Source organism: Manduca sexta, chromosome 26, assembly GCF_014839805.1.
Source record: "Manduca sexta isolate Smith_Timp_Sample1 chromosome 26, JHU_Msex_v1.0, whole genome shotgun sequence".
NCBI classification, from domain to species: Eukaryota; Metazoa; Arthropoda; class Insecta; order Lepidoptera; family Sphingidae; genus Manduca; species Manduca sexta.
Genome location: NC_051140.1, coordinates 7,437,640 through 7,457,547, shown reverse-complemented (window position 1 = coordinate 7,457,547; position 19,908 = coordinate 7,437,640). Strand labels below are relative to the sequence as shown.

General features: G+C 35.4%; 1 protein-coding gene across 1 annotated transcript in view; it reads left to right on the top strand.

The window, feature by feature from the left end:
• Nucleotides 1–1,846: 1,846 nt before the first annotated feature.
• Nucleotides 1,847–19,908, top strand: part of LOC115453539 (elongation of very long chain fatty acids protein 7) — an 83,180-nt gene continuing 65,118 nt past the window's right edge. Inside the window, exon 1 of the mRNA XM_037443594.1 lies at nucleotides 1,847–1,910. The gene's annotated coding sequence lies outside the window, so the exon portion shown is untranslated. The remainder of the gene's footprint in view (nucleotides 1,911–19,908) is intronic.

Here is a 19,908-nt window from a genome sequence, read left to right as displayed (position 1 = left end):
AATTTTTTAATCCAAATCATTAAACACAATTCGCTGGCATTGTATATGTGGCCTTTAGCTACAGTGATTTTTAGACTTTTATAGCGGGAAAGACCTTTCGCGCGGATAAAGCCGTGAATGAAACCTAGTATTATTATATAAATACACAAAAAAATTACAAACACAGTTATTAAGAACCTCCTCCTTTTTGGAAGTAGGTTAAAAATAAATTTATATATTTTATTACACGAATGAAAACAAAATCTCTACAAAATGTATCCGGTATTCAGCCGAATACTGTCTAGATATTCAGTATTCGCGCGAATAGCATAAAATCAACCGAGTAGGCCAAAAACCAAAAAATAGTAGCCAAATACTTGTTGCAATACTAATTAAAGTAATTTATTTCAGTACCGTCCACTGCATAAAAAGTAAATAAAAGAAAAACGTTTACATGCCCGCGTTATTTGAAACAAATGACTGACGGCGCGAGCAAGCGCATCATCTAATGTTAATGTTATGCATGACGACTGCCGGTTAAAGATAACAAAGTAACTGTAGGACTACAAAACATCTCTTACCTCTGCATACACTCACACATAAAATGAATTAGCTCTTGGCTGCAGCTACGCCTGCGTGAAAATGATTCTCCGAAATAAAAAGTAGCTTATAGCAGGAGTAATGTCGCTTCCTATTTGTGACAATAAAAAAAACAATTTAGTAGTTCCTGAAATTAGCGCGTTCTATCAAACTCTTCTAATGTTAGTATCATTAAGTACATGAGATATTAAATATCAATTGTCATAAAGCCCAGTTGGTATTTTAATGTAACCTTAAAATGTTGTTTCCTTTAAACCTGAAAATAAGTGTTTGCAAAACACTGCTTGGCTGCAAAAAATTACATTGCAATATCCAGATTGACTCTCCCATGCTAAATACCTACAATCTAATAATACGTATGTTACATAAAAGTAATTATAAAAAATATATATTTTAGGAACAACGTGATTGAACTCGTACATCGAACGCAGATTGGTGTTATTTTTAAATGGAAGGCAATATCACGCTTAACACAATAGAATTGGAGCTTCCTGAACTAGAAGAGAGAAACAAATATACTATTTACAACAGTCGCGTCGTAACGAATACTTCTTGCCTCTATCTATTTGTATTGTCATTTTGCTCTTCTCGCTCAGTTTATAGTGAGCACTTTGTACAAATGCTGCAATAGATGGACTTAAATGTGAGCGCTATAAAATGTTACAAAGCATTTGCATAATAGAATCTTCTTGATAGGCGATCTTCAAGGCCGAGTTTTCTTTACACTACAACTATGAGGAAAAGTTATGTAACGAGGGCATATTGCAGGTAGGTAAATATTTTACAATATTCTATTTTATTTAAATAATTGTTTGATTTTATTAAATTTGAATATGTTTTAATTAAAATGAATATGTTTGTGGAATTAAGAACACAATAAAATCTTTCTTTTTTTAATGGAAATAAATAGAATATTGCTTGTAGACATTTGTCGTATAGGGATTTCATTTCTCTCTTCTTTCTCATTTCATCGCATTTCTTTCTTTCCTACTGAGAAAATCACATTACGTACTGTAGTCATAAAACATTTTGCTAGTGATTAGTGTAACACCTGTGCTAATATTTTTAAAATCCTGTAACTTGTTTGTTCAATTGTTTCAATTACTAAATATTGATGTTCTCTATTTAACAAGCAACCATTTAACCATTTTAATGGCAACTAAAATCTAATTCCCTTTCCGATTTACAATCACTTTGAAATATTAAGACACCGCTACACCGGGAGTTGTGAAATAGCAGGCCGGCGCACGCGCACTCCAAGTTCTCAGTTGTGAACGAACCACGGACTCTTGTGCCACTCCCGCGCACCGCGACCCTCGGACGACCTTGAGGTGAGTGTCGCCACCTAACCTTGACCCCTAGTTTCGGAAATGGTGTTGTTTTAGAAAAAAATATTTTCCCTCCGCACCGGTTTTTTCTATGTCAAGGACATTTGTTTTTATTGCTTATTTGACTTTATGCAATTGTTTTACACACTTCATATTTTATGCGTGTAGATAGGTTCGCGTACTTTCGGGAGTATTTATTTTTACAGTAAAATTCTATAATTCTTGATTTTTTTTTGTTATAATCACAAATCATTTAGCAGAATTCTATAAGGTGTCGTTCTGGGCCAGCTGGTATAAACTCAGTCATTCAGGTACCCACAACGAAACGAAAGTTTCAGAACGATGCGTTTTGGGTCGGCCAAACCCTATACATTGGGGCTGAAATTATCACTATCAGGAGTAATGTAGTACCAGAACCTAGTATAGTATATTATACTAGTAATAATGTAAGAAAAGAAGATGCTGTCCCAAAATCCAACGAAGCGTAACCTTAACCGAGATTCAGCCTCAACATGAAATGTTTTGTATATAAATACATCTCGACAACGCTATGACAAAATGCCAAGCATGGAACAAGTTTTGATTATTTCATTAGCATGTGCATTTCACAATAAATGCGTTTTACATTGATTCACTCGAACTTAATAGGCAGTGAGTGCATCTGAATGAAGTTTAATTGATATGATATTTTTTTTTAAATTAAATGTTTTTTTAAACAGTACGTTATTACTTTTTATTTAGAGACGTAAGTTCATCAACTTGTTTTATTTTCACAAATCATTAAATTATTATGTTTCGATACATATATTTTTACGTTATAAAAGATTATAACGAAATAAAATGTTGCAAGATATTTCTATAAACTTCATTATGCTTCATATCATACGTAAACCAATTTTTGATTACTGGATTGTAAGTAAGTAACACGACATATAGTGGGTACATATCCAAAACTCCAAACTCTGGAATCCATATCACTATTTAGTCCTTTTTTGCTTTAAATTAACTTTCGATTTCAATAGAATAAAACCATACAATTGTTATATTACTGCCACTGTCAATATATTTTCCAGGTCAGAATAATTTACAGTGATTTAAAACGCAAACAATATCACAAAACCGGCTATATTTCTCACGAACTACATTGTTTATAAACAATGACAACCCCAATATGGTCTTATGACATTATTGTATAATTTTGAACATAGATCTCATTGATAATCGAGTGATAAATATGATTTATTTTCATAAACATTACTGAAAATTTTATTATGAGAAAACTTTACCATTTCGCTTGCTATATCAAAGTACTATAAATTACTTCATGACTCCTGAGAGAATGGTGCATATAGTGCATCACGGTGCATTGGTGCAATGGTGTATTTGAATTAAAAAATATTTATTTTGCAATCAAATAAATGAGCTGCTTGCTTGCCGCTTCCAATAGGTCAATCTGGAAATCTTTGGGGAGGGCCCATGTTCAGCAACGGACATCGTGCGGATGATGATGATGAAATGAGCTGCTTTAAACTAAATCCCTATAAAACGTCATGTAACATTTTTCGTATCACATACTGTATCCACTTTGAAGCTTTCAACTGATTTTGAAAAGGGTAACACTAGTTTCTTACCCGTTCTTCTCTAGTAGAAACTTTCTGAGCTGGTAGTAGAGAAAAAAAATACTGTATCCAAATCCACATCGAAATAAATTATTTCATTTCAGTGTTGTTTTGGACGATAACCACACGTGTCACATTAATAACACGACACAACATTCGCGTAAACATAAAAAATCATTAAGAAATCATAATACGATTGAACTTAATCTTAGACCACGGTTTTTCATTCATCATTAATTCTACAGGCAATCTCCAATCTCGAGTAACTGACGACGCTTTTGTTGTTTACCATACATACGTCGGTACTACATTTTTCTCTCATATTTTTTTACCTTGAGCAAGACGAGCTACTTACCCGTCTAATAGTCACGACTCATGACTGCTCTTAAATAAAACACGAACTAGAACTTACGAATTTATTTCATTGGCCATTGAACTATACTCATGTTCGTAAAACATAAGAATCCTTTTCATATATATATATATATATATAAACGTATAATGATAAAAAAATAATAAAAAAAAACAAATATAAAACATTATTATAAAAACAAATTCATAATATATTAAAAAGCTTTCATAAAGCCTAGTTATGAAAATTACAAACTTAATTAATGACAATATTATAATTATATTTGAATACGCTAACAGATATTAATGTTTTAAAATGTTACTTTCGTCGTGTCATTTTTATTTATTTAGCACTCTTTTCAACGTACGTGGATGGTGTACTTAAACCATTAAAATCTAGCAAGTTCGTTAACATGTGGCACATACGTAATTTATCTTCAAAGTCATGAGTGTTTATTGAAGCTAAAGTATTATAATTTACCAGCTTTTGCTCGCGGCTTCGCCCGCGTGATGGAGTTTTCCGTAAATTTTTTTTCCGACTTTCTTGATATATATCGTTATATTATGACCAAACTACATAAAATCATTATAAATTGGAGCCTATGTGTTATTCTGATGTATAACCAATATTACTGTAAAGTTTCATCCAAGTCCGTTCAGTAGTTTTTTCGTTAAAGAGGAACAAACATACATACATCCATCCTCACAAACTTTCGCATTTATAATATTAGTAGGATAAGCTATATCCGGCTTTGAAATTGTCTTCTTGATCTTGGGCGTAATGTATATTACGTATTTTTATTAACAGCCTCGGTGGCGTAGTAGTAATACGGAACGATTGAAGCGCTGAAGTATAGAATTCGATTGCCGGATAGGGCCAGTGATATTGGGTTTTTATACTCAGCCCGGAGTCTGGAATTTGTGCCCGATATGGCGATAGGATCGCCTTCTATTTCGTTTCCTATATTCGCTAGCCGGAATATGGATGCACCTGTTGCGCCTCCGCCTTCTCTTTCGGAGATAAAAGTAGTGAGTGTGTGTATTTTATTGCAACAGAACGAGTCAAATAAACCACTTGCCTGATCCTAAGTCATACGAAGGCTCATTAACCGTAGCAATACCTTCTAGAACTTTGTATGATAAAGCATAGCATATTATATTGTGCTGCACTCGGTATACTAAGACATAATAATATTATGTTATAATGTCAAGTCTCATAATGCCCATTAAGCTGGCGACAGTCTTTCAAATTCTAACACAACAGTACATGCACACTGCTGACGGTAGAAATAAATATTGCGGTTCCTACCCAGTTGGTGCCTCGCATACAAGACACCTACCACCAGTTGTTGAATGAAAATGGGTTCTAAATATTCTAAGCACTAAATAATTCCTAAGTCGCATAAAAGTAAATGCAGAATTTTCTAAAGAAGCGTTTAGGCTAGACTTGTTTCTATGAGCGGTATAGGCAAAAGCTCAGTTTCCAAAAGCATTTCCTTGAATTTTACTATTCCTATAAATGCTTGACGTTACGTTCGACGTAAGGCTCAAAGCGAATCAGCATTAACCTGTAACATTTCTTTCTTCTTCGCCTATCTCACTTCGCTTGTGCCCTTGCTCGATAAAATGTTACACTGATACGCTCATTGGTTTTTATAACCAACCAAAACAAAACATCGATCGTTGTGTTCGATGTTCTGTTACAAGTAAATGCTCTAGCCTTAAGTAGTTTTAATGGGGCGGCGGGAGCCCCATAAATCCATGGGGCCCTGGGCTATAGCCCAAAAAGCCCTTATGCAGATCCGCGACTGCATTAGCACCAAGACGTCATAATTTACTGTACAAAATATGTATGCTTACCGTAATACGATCCACCAAGGCCTACATACGATACGTCCAAATAGTTTCAGGTTTAATTAGGGTTGTAATAGGTTTCTGTCACGTGCAACACAACAATAACAGCAATGTCACTTGTCTAAGTTATTTAGACATTGGTTTTATAATATGCCGGTGCCAAGGCGCGAGTTAATTGGTTTAATGACTTTCGTATGTGTGTTCGGCGGGCTGATTAGCCGAGCCTTGTTTTTTTTAATAGGCGTCCCTGCTATCCATGTGGTGGAAACCTGCGAATGAGATACTGGAATCCCCCGACTTAACGACTGCAGGGGCCCGAAGGATAGTTGGGAGAGAATAGTTCAGGGAGGGAAGTATGGGAGAAGGATGAAACCGTCTTTTAGGATGGGCGGAAGAGAGAAGGAGGGGAAAAGTTCGCAAGTCCTCATAGGCCTCAATGTGTAGGTACAACCATGAGGTATAAATGTGAACTGTATGCCCAGGGCCGCGGCAAATATCCACGCGCACATGGTCGTGCATTCGATGTGGAGACTGAGAGCGCAAGAATTGCCTCGGAATGGTTTACCCTAAATAATTACACTAGTACAACATTACCTGACTTTTATATGCATCTTGTTAATATTTTGAGCTTACATAAATTATTTCATTTTATTTCACGAAAACAGACATAGAAACCAATTAAATCTGTTATGTGTAAAATCTTATTTTAATTATCTTTAGTCCTACTCCAATAATTATCGAATTGCACCAAACTAATTGCGTTCTTCCGTAAAAAAATGCAACTGAGCATCTTCTGCAATTGAATTACAGTAATAATTCGCAAACTATTTTATCTCAGCTCTCTCGTCACCTCTTAATGAAGTCTTTCTAAACAAGAGCGTGTGAACACGAATGTCTCGTTAACGTCGTAGTTGAATTTACATTTTTAGATATTTCATAAAGCGGCATAATCAAAATATTTAAAGCTTTGTAACCTAGAATTTAGGATTGATATTACGAAAGCAGTTATTGTGTTCATTATTTGTTTGAAATGATCTCATGAATTATTGCTTTCATACTCACCCTTGTATTTAGATATGACATCTTTTTGGACTTTGGAGATGACTGTTCCAATTTTGAACAAGACCGACATTAAATTAAACTCTTAAAAAAAAACTTTAAAATTCCTGTAGCTCTGGATATAAAAAATAAAGTAATCATGGAATGCATCTCCTCATTAATAATTACCTCCCTTATATACAATCAGTTTTCTATTATATAGAAAATGTCATATATTCCATCTGATGATAAAATTACCTGTTTAGCAGTGGGTTTACCGCTGAATACCATTCGGATGGTTTTGCAACCAGCTATCGAACTTTTGATCGTGCACGATCATTCGCAACCTGTTTTTGCGTCACGACCAAACGGTCTAGCGAACTCTTTACGTCAGTACAGAACTGTTTCGGAACAGCGGAATCTATGGAGTTTGTATTAATTATATATTACTAAGTGATTCTGGCGACTACACCCGCGTGAATGTCTTTTTCTGGAATAAAAATCTTACTGTGTATTTTTACAGGATCGAAATATTATATTAATCAAGTATATAGTGAATCTGTGTATATTTTTGTAAATTCGTTTCATTGTTTCTGTAATTGTAAATTGTTTAGTGCGTGTTATTCTTATTTAATGTTTTACAGTAATTTTAAGATACAAATCAACTTTGCATATTTTAGGATATCTCTATTATAAGCCCTGTATTATATATTGTCCCACTGCTGGGTCACGGGCCTCCTCTATTATCGAGACAGATTAAGCCTTAGTCCACCACGCTGGCCTACTACGGATTGGCAGACGTCACATACCCTGAAAATTCTTAAAGAATTTATTTATTTATTTATTTATTCAGGACCATTTACAGAGATTACAATATAGAAACACATATAGCTTCACATATACATATACACTATTACAATTGCATCTCCTATAACAGATGGACACAACAAGACCACAGTTTATATATATTATGGCACTTTATAGAATTTCTCAGGTATGCAGGTTTTCTCAATAAGTTTTTTTTTCGTCGTTAAAACAAGTGATATTTCACAAAGTATACACACGTAACTTTCGAATAGTCAGGGCTGCATGCCCTTGGGTTTTGAACCTGCGGAGATCAGTCACGGCAGTCCAATCCACTTCCAATTACGCTATCGCCGCCGCAAAATCGCTCTAGCATGTAAATAATTCGTTTGCAAATTATAATTTGTCTTGGTATTATGTAGGAAATAAATGTATAATTATTAATAAGAAATAAAACTTAGTTAACAGCATATCGGTATAAGGTATCGCGTGCGTTACTATAAACGTAAAAAATCACTGAAGTTTGTTTTAACCTTTCAGTCTCATAAAAATGCATACAATATAATATTTGTCCAAGTTTTAACATATGGATAATATATATTTTTAAATAACTACTCCAAAGTTTTCTGTGCCTAATTAATTGCCATAAAGCTTATTTATAATATTGATTGAGATATTATTTTTATGCATATCACAATATTGTGCATGCGAGAGAGAATACGTGACTTCCTAAGGTTATTTTTTGTTTAACTTCTGCGTTATTTTATTTATTTCTGAATCGCTATCGCCGTATTGGGCCCTAATTCCAGATAACGATCTGATACTGAGTAGAAAGGCCAATATCACTGCCCGACCCTGGAATCGAACCAAAGATTTGAGAACTACAGTCGTACCGCGATACAACTACGCCACCGAGACAATCTACATAATCAAATTGAAATAACTGAACTTCATAATTAAAATAACTACTTAACGGTATTTATGAAAAAAAATCCGTTAAGTAGTTTTGTTTCAACGTCGAACATTCGCGTAAGTATTTTTTACAAGTGGGTTTTTGTCTGTAGAAAAAATTGTGTGGATTAGTTCTCATATACTTTTTTATATCAGATATAAATAGATCTTGTCGTGTTTTGTTGAACAGTAAAGAATTATAGTTGGATTATTGCGTGTTGAATATTAATCATTTATTTTTGGATAATACCTGGGTTGATACATTTTGTCATAACTGGGCCCAATTGATATTTGTAAGGACTAAGCAAATGCTATTCCAATATACCAATCTTAATCATAATTTAAGTAAATATTATGTTAAATACGCAATCGAATGTCTTTAGTACCAGCACTATCTTAAATTGGTAACGAAGCTCTTTTATCAAAATTCATCCGAATTGATAAGGTTTATAAGAAACGGTAGCCTTTCATTTTTGTAAAATATGTCTCCTCTCGGAATTTTGCTCGAACAATGGACGTTCTAGCAATCCGAGCTATCAACAAAAACGAATCTTTCTATCTAGATTCAGTACACCAAGTAATTACGTCTTAAATCCAATAAAACGCATGACGCTTAACCCCGTATATTACAACCGGCTTACATTTCACTAAGTGTGTTCCATGTAATAGGGGAAAACCTGTACACGCTCCTTAATATTAGTATATCTAATTTATATCCTCCGTGAAAATTTAATCAGGACGTAACCTCATGCTGCTTATAAGCAAATATAGACATATAACACTACACCGCGAAATGATATCACGATCCGAACTAGTCCCGGATAACATTCAGACGTAGACTCTTTGTATTTATGGTATAAAAAAAAATAAAAATATTATCTAATTCAAAGTGAGGATTTTTTTAAAACGTGATTTGTTTTGTGTTATATTGATCTTATGCTACTTATATTGAGAATCATTGTCCATTAAATGATATTTCTGTATTTAAATGATATTAAGAACGGTTTTTTGTTTTTAAATCAAACATACATCAGGTTTTATCGCCGAATAGGTAGGCAGAGGTGCAACCAGCCTCACTTTTGGCCGAATATGTTCCGTCCTACAATGTAATAGGGGGCAATCCTATCGCCACATCGGGCACAAGTTCCAGACTTCGGGTTGATATTAAGTAGAAAAACCCAAATATAACTGCACAACCCGGAATTCGAACGCAGGATCTCAAAGCGGTGTCATACCGCCCGCGCCATGCAAATGCCACCGAAATAGTTTTGGTCTCGAAAGTATTTTCTTTTCAAATTCAACTGGCGTCTAAGTCCTTGCATAATGGTTTAGATACCGACATATTTTTTTTTTATGGAGGCTACTACACCTGATGGTAGGCGGAATAGGATCCAGTCAAGAATGGTGTCGACTGATGAGAATAGGGGAGATTCCCGTATAAATTTATACAATTTTTAATACGTAATAGTAATACAGTAAAAAAATAAAGCAGTTTTTCGTATTGGAAATATTTTTATGTACAAAATTGTGGCCGTGGTGAGGTTACTGTACTATCTCTTTCACACGCACGTAGTGTTGTGGCCGGTAACACTCGATGACGTCACAGCTTGCTATTAGTGATATTTGAACGCTACCCTATACACCAAATTTCAAAGTTTTATAACTTATTTATTACTCCGAGGATTTAAAAAAAGGCTTTTTTGTTAGATTTCAGATCACATACATTTTTAATAAATATATTAAAAATAAGTAGTGGCCTACTCTATTGCGAGATGATTATCACTCGACACATTTAGGCTGGTCTGAAAACTCAATTGCTGAGTTTATTTTAAAATATTGTTTGTACCATGCTGGCAATACCCTCTATTACCCCCTACGTGTATTTTATCAAACAACAATGACGTAAACATGATGGCATGAGAATTGAGACCCTGAACTAAATAATAGCAGTGTAAATAATTGCAACTTTTCGCGGTCACCATTTCAAAACTGCAACGTAAAAGTAATAGTTACTAGTAAGTTAGCAAAACGTTGCACAGTCGCGTACTTTGTTAACACATTGCTAATGGAGACTCGCATGTTTGCGTTACCAATTTGGCCAAGTTAACCCACAGAAAGACAACAATACGGACTCTAATAGTTTATTATTTAAACTATAATATTAGAAAATAATGAACACTTTTATCTCAGAAGGAATCAAATTTTCTCTATGTGTATTTTTTCTTCCGTAATTCTATAAAATATTTATTATAGTCGTTCTATTATTTGACAACCTACGTATAATTTTTAGTCAGGCGGATAGCATACGGGCGTTAGTCTATCCCCCTTATTCATAAACGTTTTTTATCGAACGACCGAGTAAGGCTGTGATAACAAGTCTGTTTCTCAGTGCTGACGGCATGGCAGTCTTCGCAGTGCGTAGACGTAGGGCCGTTGTGATTGGCTAATATTGAAATACAACAATAATAACTATGTCTATTTTTGGCCCATCTATTGGCCCTATGTCTATTTCTCAGTGCCGTTGGGCACTGAGAAACAGGCTTGTTATCACAGCTTTACTCCGTCCTTAGATAAAAAACGTTTATGAATAAGGGGGTAAATCTATATATCTATAGACTAGACTGCCTCGGTGGCGTAGTTGTAAGTGTACACGGTACAAGTACGACTGCCGCGCTGAGGTCCTGGGTTCGAATCCCGGGTCGGGCAGAAATAATTGTGACTGGGTTTTTCCATCTTAAAAATTACTCCGTCGCAGCTCGGAGTCAGGAAGTTGGCGGTGTGATACTCCCGTGCCTCGGAAAGCATGTAAAGCCGTTGGTCCTGCGCCTGATCTCTCTCCGGTCATGTCGGATTGCCGTCTCACCGAACTATGAGAGTGAAGGAACAGAGAGTGCACCTGTGTATTGCGCACACACTTGTGCACTATAAAATCTCCTGCGTACCTGGCTGATCTCCGTTGAGATTGGCCGCCGTCGCCGAAATTCGGCTTAGAGGGATTCATCTATCTATATATCTCTGCCAGGATTTTAAACATTTTGGAAAAAAAAAAACGTTGTTTTGCTATTATGCCTTAAAAAAATACTTACCTCCGTGTGATTTTGATATGTTTAACAGTGATTTATGCTGTCAGGATTCTGATAATTTAAATGGAAATTTTTTGAAATATTATTTTGTTCCACGTAAAAATGAAGCAAAACAATAAAAAAAAATATCGAGACCGTAGACTTAAAATACTCCCTAACTGGCTAAAAAAAACAGTTATTTATATTTTACATAATTTACATAACTATCTTAATCAACAACATATGCAACTAAACATTCTGACAAAACTGATATTGAATTGAAGTGCATAAGTGTTTAATTATGATAATTTTAACAATACATTTTTATAACGTGTTTAATGCATTTTAATGAAGTTACACAACAATTTTATTGTTAAACTTGTATAACAAATACAATGATGGATTTATACTTTCTTTAAATATATTCCATTCAGTTTGAGCATGTCCCGTACCCGGCTGCCGCGTGAGCGGGATCAAGAAGAAATGGTCCCCGTTTGCAACTAATACATATGCGGGCATGTTATACTTTTATAACACTATGCCCCTATGCTGGACCCATACAGCCGGGCCCATTGCCAAACCATCACTATAAATAATTTAATTGCATTTATATTTCAGTTTTATTAAGCGGCGATAGACTAATTGGTTGTGGAACGGACTGCCGAGACGAATGTCCGCAGGTTCAAATCCCAAGGCCACACTCCTCTGACTTTTCTAAAAATTATATGTGTATTCTTTGTGAATTATCGCTTGCTTTAACGGTGAAGGAAAACATCGTAATCAAACCTGCACACCTAATAATACAAATGACTACTATGTGATATGTGTATTTTTTTTTAGCTATATTCGGAGTAGTCTATCAGATGATCCTGTAAAAGGTACGATCTAACACTTTACGATAAGTAACTTGAGCCGTAGATGTTAAATGATAAAGTGTAAGTTTCGAACAAAATAAATATTAATAAAAAGTCATTTTAATTTTACGCGCTCTTTTGCTACCACTTATTTATTATTATTATTTGCTACCACTACTACTCTCAGAGAAGACAGCGCAGACGGCGCTTATATAATATTAGTGAAATTAAATTTAAATACACCAAAATGCTATTACCATGTCGCACCTTTTATATCAGATCTAAATGCGAAGAGCCAAGTACATCCGGTGGTCCGCCAGCCGGTGTGCGCGCAGCTCTGGCGCAACGAGTGGCGCAACGCTGTCCACAACCACTTAGCTTTTACGAAGGTTGCCTTACAATATTTGTCTTTATATTATTGCCCAAGTGTCAATGAGATTAGTATGACTCGCAAGAAATAATTTGTGAGTAAATGATATGCTAAATAATTAAGTATTCTTATTCTAATTAAGTAATTTTATTTTAATTATGACGGGGATGGAACAAAAACGATATAAGAATAGTATAGGGTCAGCAAAAACAGCACATTTAATTTCAGGACTTCATTTTATTTCTATATAAATTTAGTTGTCTTTATAAGAGACCCCCGTTGATGGAAGACAACGACACCTTATTTTATGAAAAACAAGCCGCTTGTTGAAACAAGTTGCATAACCGATATGGTTTGGTTTTACGATGGGCGGCCTGTCTGACGTCAACATAACGCTCGTCAATCAATACTGATTGTACACCACTGTCCTAACTATAAGTTACAATGGAGTCGCTTTCCCGTGCCTATATAGAAAAACCCCTTATTATTGATTCCTAGACAAATCGGACCAAGTTCAATCATTTCATGCAAATATGAAACATCCAATACGTCATCTTCTTCAAAGTAAAAATATGTTGCTCAAGAAATCACGCTCGATACCAAGAAGCCCTTGAATAGTGTGCAACATGTCTTGATTTCGCTACTGCCTTATTTAAGTACACCAATTGCCTCACACCAATGATCACAGTAGAAGCGTAATTGAAATCCAAATTCACATAAAAATTGTCATAGCTATTAAAGTTGTTTTAACGTTTAGCAATTTGCCGAGACGTGAGGTGCGAACATTTTGTGTGGGTACTTCTAATTTTAAAAAAGGAAACTAAAAGAATAATTAAACCATGTTTAATTTAGAGAAGCTCTAGAATAGAAGATTTGTTTATGGACGGCCTTGGTGGCATGGTTGTATTACGACTGCAGTGTTATCTCGGGATCGATCCCCGGGTAGGGCAAACTGATATAGAGTTTTTCAGTATCATCCCGGAGTCTGGAAATTTTGCCCGATATAGGGATAGACTCGCACCCTATTATATCATGGGACGGAATATGTGCCCAGGAAAATGGGCGCACAAGTTCCGTCTCTACCTACCTTTTCGGGGATAAAAGGCGTAGGTGTGGGTGTGTGATTTGATTATGTAATGTATTTTGTATTTTCCATGGACAGTGCAAAGATAGTAAAATATATTTGTGTTCTCTTAATAATATTATAATATACAACATATTTTAAAAAGATTTATAAAAATCGTTATAAAATAACATTAATTATTATGTGTTAATTTTATCAACATCACGTTATAGGCACTACATGAAGTTTTTTTCCAGCAATATCAAACAAAGAACTTTTATGAGTAGCTTCGTCATCTTCAATAAAATAATATTGTGAGATCCGGATGACGCAATAAAAACTACAATCATTGCTAGTACATAAAGGTGTGTCCAGATATGCGCAAGCGCAACGCACGCGTTGTTTGCTTGCGATACAATAACTGCATATAAACACATCGCAATGCGAACAGCACACAAATAGCAGTAGTGCGCACGTAGAGTTGCAGTATGGGCAATTAGGCGCGAATTATGTGCGACTAAGATGCATTAAGGTGGGCATCTGGACACACTCTTATAATGCGAATCAATCTTACATCACTTTAACCAATGGCCATAGTTTTACTAAATAATCTTTGATCCTACCTACTCCCCACAACTCATAAGTCAAAGAACAGTAATTATTTTAAAATTATCGGTGGCGGATTAGTGCACGCTCTAGCGCCCGACAAGTTATTTATAAATAAAACTGAAAAATAACTTATGGTTGAGTTTTGATAGGAACTAAAACGTTATATGGCTTAAAAGTTATCGCTATAATGCAGTCGTATCTTCATGGCCGTGAATAGAACGTTGGTTGTTACTCTCAAATGTATGCAGATTACTAACCATAAATATAAAGATCAAGAGTTTGCTTCTTGGTTGCACGTTATAATCTTCGAAACTACATTTCCGATTCCAAAAATCATCTAACAATAAGGAAGCGAAATTATAATTTAACTGGTTCAAACTAAATATAACTATCTTAGAAATCTATTTTAGAAATATAAAGAGACTCTTAAATCAAATGTTGACCAGATTTTGCTGGTGATAGATATATTTTATATCCAGCCGGATAGCGATCACCGTACAAGATGTTAAAACCCACCATAGTGGTCCAAATAAGTGTATCGCGTTCCAGGATCAGCATATGTATGTATATCCGGTTCAAACAGGTCGGCATTATTGTGACTGCCGAGGGCTAATCTCTCAACAGTCAATATCTATTACACCCTACTCCTTTTACATGAGCAGGAACGTTACTTTGACGTGCACATTTAAAAAAAACTGCTTTTTTGACATTCAAAATGACTAAGCAATAATTCAGTGTCTGCTTATTCCATATACCGGTACAAAAGATCACGCACGTCTCCGAAACATTCACCGACATTTCGGCAATCTGACGTCGCGCGGTGTTGCAGGCCATGTTTTTGCGTTATATTGCGCCAGGGTAAGTTTGTTGTTTAATGCATTAAATGTAAGTCATTGCAATATATAAGAAGTCTAACATTTCGGTAGAATTCTCAGAAATTTATGTTTTTTTGCTGTTGATGCGGTTACTGTTTGTGAAAGAAAATGTAAAGATGATGTATATAATTTATAGTGCTTTTTTTGTTTGATTTTGAAATGAGTACTGCTACAGTGTGCATGACAAAGACTTCCTATAATATTCAATAGATTACATTACGACCCTGAACTTTTAAAATTTTCGGCTTTAAAAACTGCTTTGAAATAAAACTATATTTACGGATTTTAGATGTCAGAACACTGAAGACACTGTGACCTCATTCTGTGTAGATCTATCTTACCATCAACAAAAAAAAATTGTATAATTGTAAAATGTAACAATATTGTATAACAATATTGTAGCATTGATTTCTCGGATGACGAACACCTCAGTCCGCTCCGTGACCACGAAAGCTATAAAGTCGAAACGTCGGGACAAAATCTTAATATGAAAACCGCGATAAAATTCGTAAAAATAGTTTCATTTCCATGTCTAACATTCGCGTAAACATATGAAATAATTACTTAAAACAACTTTTAGGAGATTCAGTTAATAATTTTTGAGCACCAAAGCACGCCTACGAATTGGTTGTGAAATTTAAAAAATAATATAAATTTCAATTGAAGTAATCATTTGAGTTTTAGATGTATAATTGAAAATAATTATAACTGACTATGGTCATGTTATCGGTGGGATCACATGAGTATAGTCATTATTAACTAGCTCTCTGTCTTGGTAGTGTAGATGTACTGAGTACGCGGCATTACTTCCACGCTGAGGTGGGTTCGAATCCCTTGTCGGATGATGTTATATTGAATTTTCTTCTCACTATCAGCTCGAAGTTTGAGTTTTTTCCTGATACAGCGATAAGCTCGCCACCTTATTAGTTCATGGGACAGAAAACACACGGAACAAAGTAGGCGCACAAGTTGCGACTCTGCCTACGCCTTCGGGAATAAAAGGAGTAATTGTGAATGTATTAATGTTCCTCAATTTAATGTTACGTGAGCAACTCGTGTAAATTAAATAAATCATTTAATAGGGCCGCTGATTGTTCGTGCATTATCTGTCAGTCGAAGTGTTAAGAATTTTATTAACACACACATACTCATGCCTTTTATCTCCCAAAAGGGAAAGCAGAGGCGCAACTGAAAAGAATAAAAAACTGATGCTCCCGCTTTCCGCAGTGTATTTTGTTCCATGATGGCATTAGGGGCGAGCCTATCGCCATATCGAGCACGAATTCAAGACTCTTAGCTGATACTGAGTTAAATAACCCAATATCACTTTGTCTAACTCGAGGATCGAACCCGAGACCTCAGGCTTCAGCAATACCGTAATACAACTACGCTACCGAGGTAGTCAGTCACATTTTATTAACTGGAAAATGATTCCCAAATTACTTACTAGTCAAAATGTATTCATCATATAGACCATAACTTAACTTCGTCTATAGTAAACATGCAGAGCCCTGAAGGTCAATTTAGTCTACAGAACGATTTGACTTTACTGAAGTTATTACGCGCAATATTAAAATCTTTGACCGAGTCGGTACGCAGACAGCCAAATTACCTAAGTACTAGTATTTTATGTAAAAACTCAGATTGCACACAAATTATTTTGAACGAAATTTATGACGTAATAAAATAATTATATGGACAATACTGCCAAGTATTAATTACACGGTAGATTGTTAAAAAATGTGTAAATAACTTGAAAGGTCTCTCGTGTATCTGAGAGTGCATCTCGGTAGATACGCATTGTTTTATTCTACCACCAACAATTTCGCTTGGATTTGAAGGACATCATGGTCCATTGTAGATGGCCTTATGAGACAACATAATGTTTTGAGATGACGAGAGCGAGTAATAAATTTAATTTACTTTTTACGGCAATCCATCTTCGTGACGTCAATACCTTATCACGGGTAAATAGGGTTAAAACGGTACTAATTCGCATTCACGTTTAAAAGTACGATTTATTTCTGGTCGTTCTTAATGTCAATTGCCTATAAGCTCCTGTACATGGTCACCTATACATTGCCAGATGTAAATTGCAATTTAAAAAATAATTTACTCGGCATTTGATGGACGCATAAATTAAAATTGGTATGTTATACATATAACTAAATTATACGTACGATTCGACTAATAATAGCACGCTGAAACAAAAAGAAGTTATAATATACACAGTTCATTAAAGTTTTTTTTTTTATATCTTACCACTCCTTTGCTAATGACGAAGCGGCCAAGTGGTAGTTAGACTTGAATACGGGATGTTCCGTATCCATTTTTTTTATATCAGCCAGTGACTTATTACTCTTCAAAAGATCGAACATACAGCGATAATTGTTTAAATAATATAACTGCTGCTTAAAATTTAGTTGCTGGCGTTAAGATATATAATATCCGCCAGATAGCAACTACCGTATACAAGGTGTTAAAACCCACCATAGTGGCCTACGTAAGTGTGTCGCGTTCCGGGAGCGGCAAGTGAATATCCGTTTCTACAAGGCCGGCATAATTATATCGACTGTCGATAATCATCGCTTTTGAGATGATATTCTTTGGGACCCCACCCCACACACCACCAGTTGCTGTGGGGTCACTTTGCACGAATATGAAAAAAAAACTACATTGTATTTAAACAGACCGACTCTACCGGGGTAGAGAGCACTGCCGGATGCCACTGACAATAGTCCATGTAAAATGCTTGCAAATCATTAGTGAGTGAGGTATTCCGAAGGCACCGCCACTTTTGCCTACCTCCTATTTTTTTCTTTGAATTTTTTTTAAGATTTCTTTGAAGTTAATATATAACCAGGCTTCGTTGCCATCGGGTAAAGAGCCCTAAAAACAATACTTAAAGCACTTGTTCGCGTAACATTATATCATAGCTATTTACGGATACGGACGTAAAATAAAAACCAACGAAACGTGCCTACGTTGATTCAGATGAGGCACTGTTTATATCTTTGTTTGTCTATCATGCTAAGGGAAAGACATAGACAACTAATTACTAAGCTCCATAACTTAACAGACTATAAAATATATAATAATAACAATAATACCGAGCTCTGTATTACACCGGATAATTTTGACATTACGTTACTTATTGAAACCATAATATACTTATCTTTTTTAAAATAACACTTTGCATTAAGTTACTCGAACCTTAGATGTGAAATTAAAAAATGTAAGTTTGGAACAACATAATTATCAATAAAAAGTAATCTTAATATTACACGCCATACTGCCACTACTACTACTCTAAGAGAAGTTGTCGCAAAGGCATAATCACACTTTCAGTCAAAAATACACTCATGCATACTCAATATTTGCTCTAAACTCCCAAATGATCAATAAATGAAACTAGGATTTTTTGTGAAATATTCGTTATTCATGGACGATAGCAGAGTGGACGTGATTTTATTTATTAAAACGACCAAATGACCCTATATACCACCCACTGCTGAGCACAGGCCTCCTCTACTACTGAGAGAGAGGGTATAGGGCTCTAACAACATCTTATTATAACTGGCCTAATAGGGGTCGACAGCCGTCAAATACCCTCGAAATTTTTATAGAGAATTCTTAGATATTTAGGTTCCTGCTGTTTTTTTTTTACTGTTAAAGTAAACGATACACACTTAACTTCGAAAATTTAGAAGTGTGTGCCTTAGGGCTCGGGGCACTTACACATAAATACGATACGACGCGACGTCATTTCACGATGCGACGTCGTATCGTGTAAATCTACGACGAGCCACGATGCACGGCTTGGCGACGTCAATACGGTGCTGCAGTTAATCTCGTAAAATGGACCGTAAGACGTATTCTCCTCCTGGTATTAAGAAGACGCCTATAAAAGAAACAGGTACACAGAAGATATTGGATACATCAATTTCTTTCAATTATGAATAACGGCAGTAATTTTATAAAGAAATATAACGCTTTAAAAACCGTCGTCGCACCGTGCATCGTGGCGCGTTGCAATGACGTGTCGTGAATTGTTACGTTGCTCGTCGAAGATTTCCACGATACGATGTCGCGTCGTGAAACGACGTCAAGTCGTATGACGACGTCGTATCGTGTTTGTGTGTATGAGCCCTAAGAACTCTTAGGCTTTGAATCTTCAGACATTCGTTCCGTTTCTAACTAGGCTATCATGTCTAGTCTTTATCAGTAATCAATTTTAATCCACAGCAACTAATGTTATTTTAAGATTCCAAAAAATAACACAAATATTCATTATTATGGTAATCAAGTTCAAAACCTCGACATGGTTCATAGACCAAACGTGTTACAATAAGACCAATAAAGCGTCCTCATAATACAATGTTTGCACATGTCACACGATATACTTTGAACAGAGAACTGTACAAGGTGTACGCGTGAATCATGCTGTCACTCCGAAGATAGATTGCTAGGCAAGTTTCGCAACGTGTCATCTTCGCTTTGGCAATTCACGACCTTACAGTTACAGTAAAAAAGGCGCGGTCAATGTTGTAC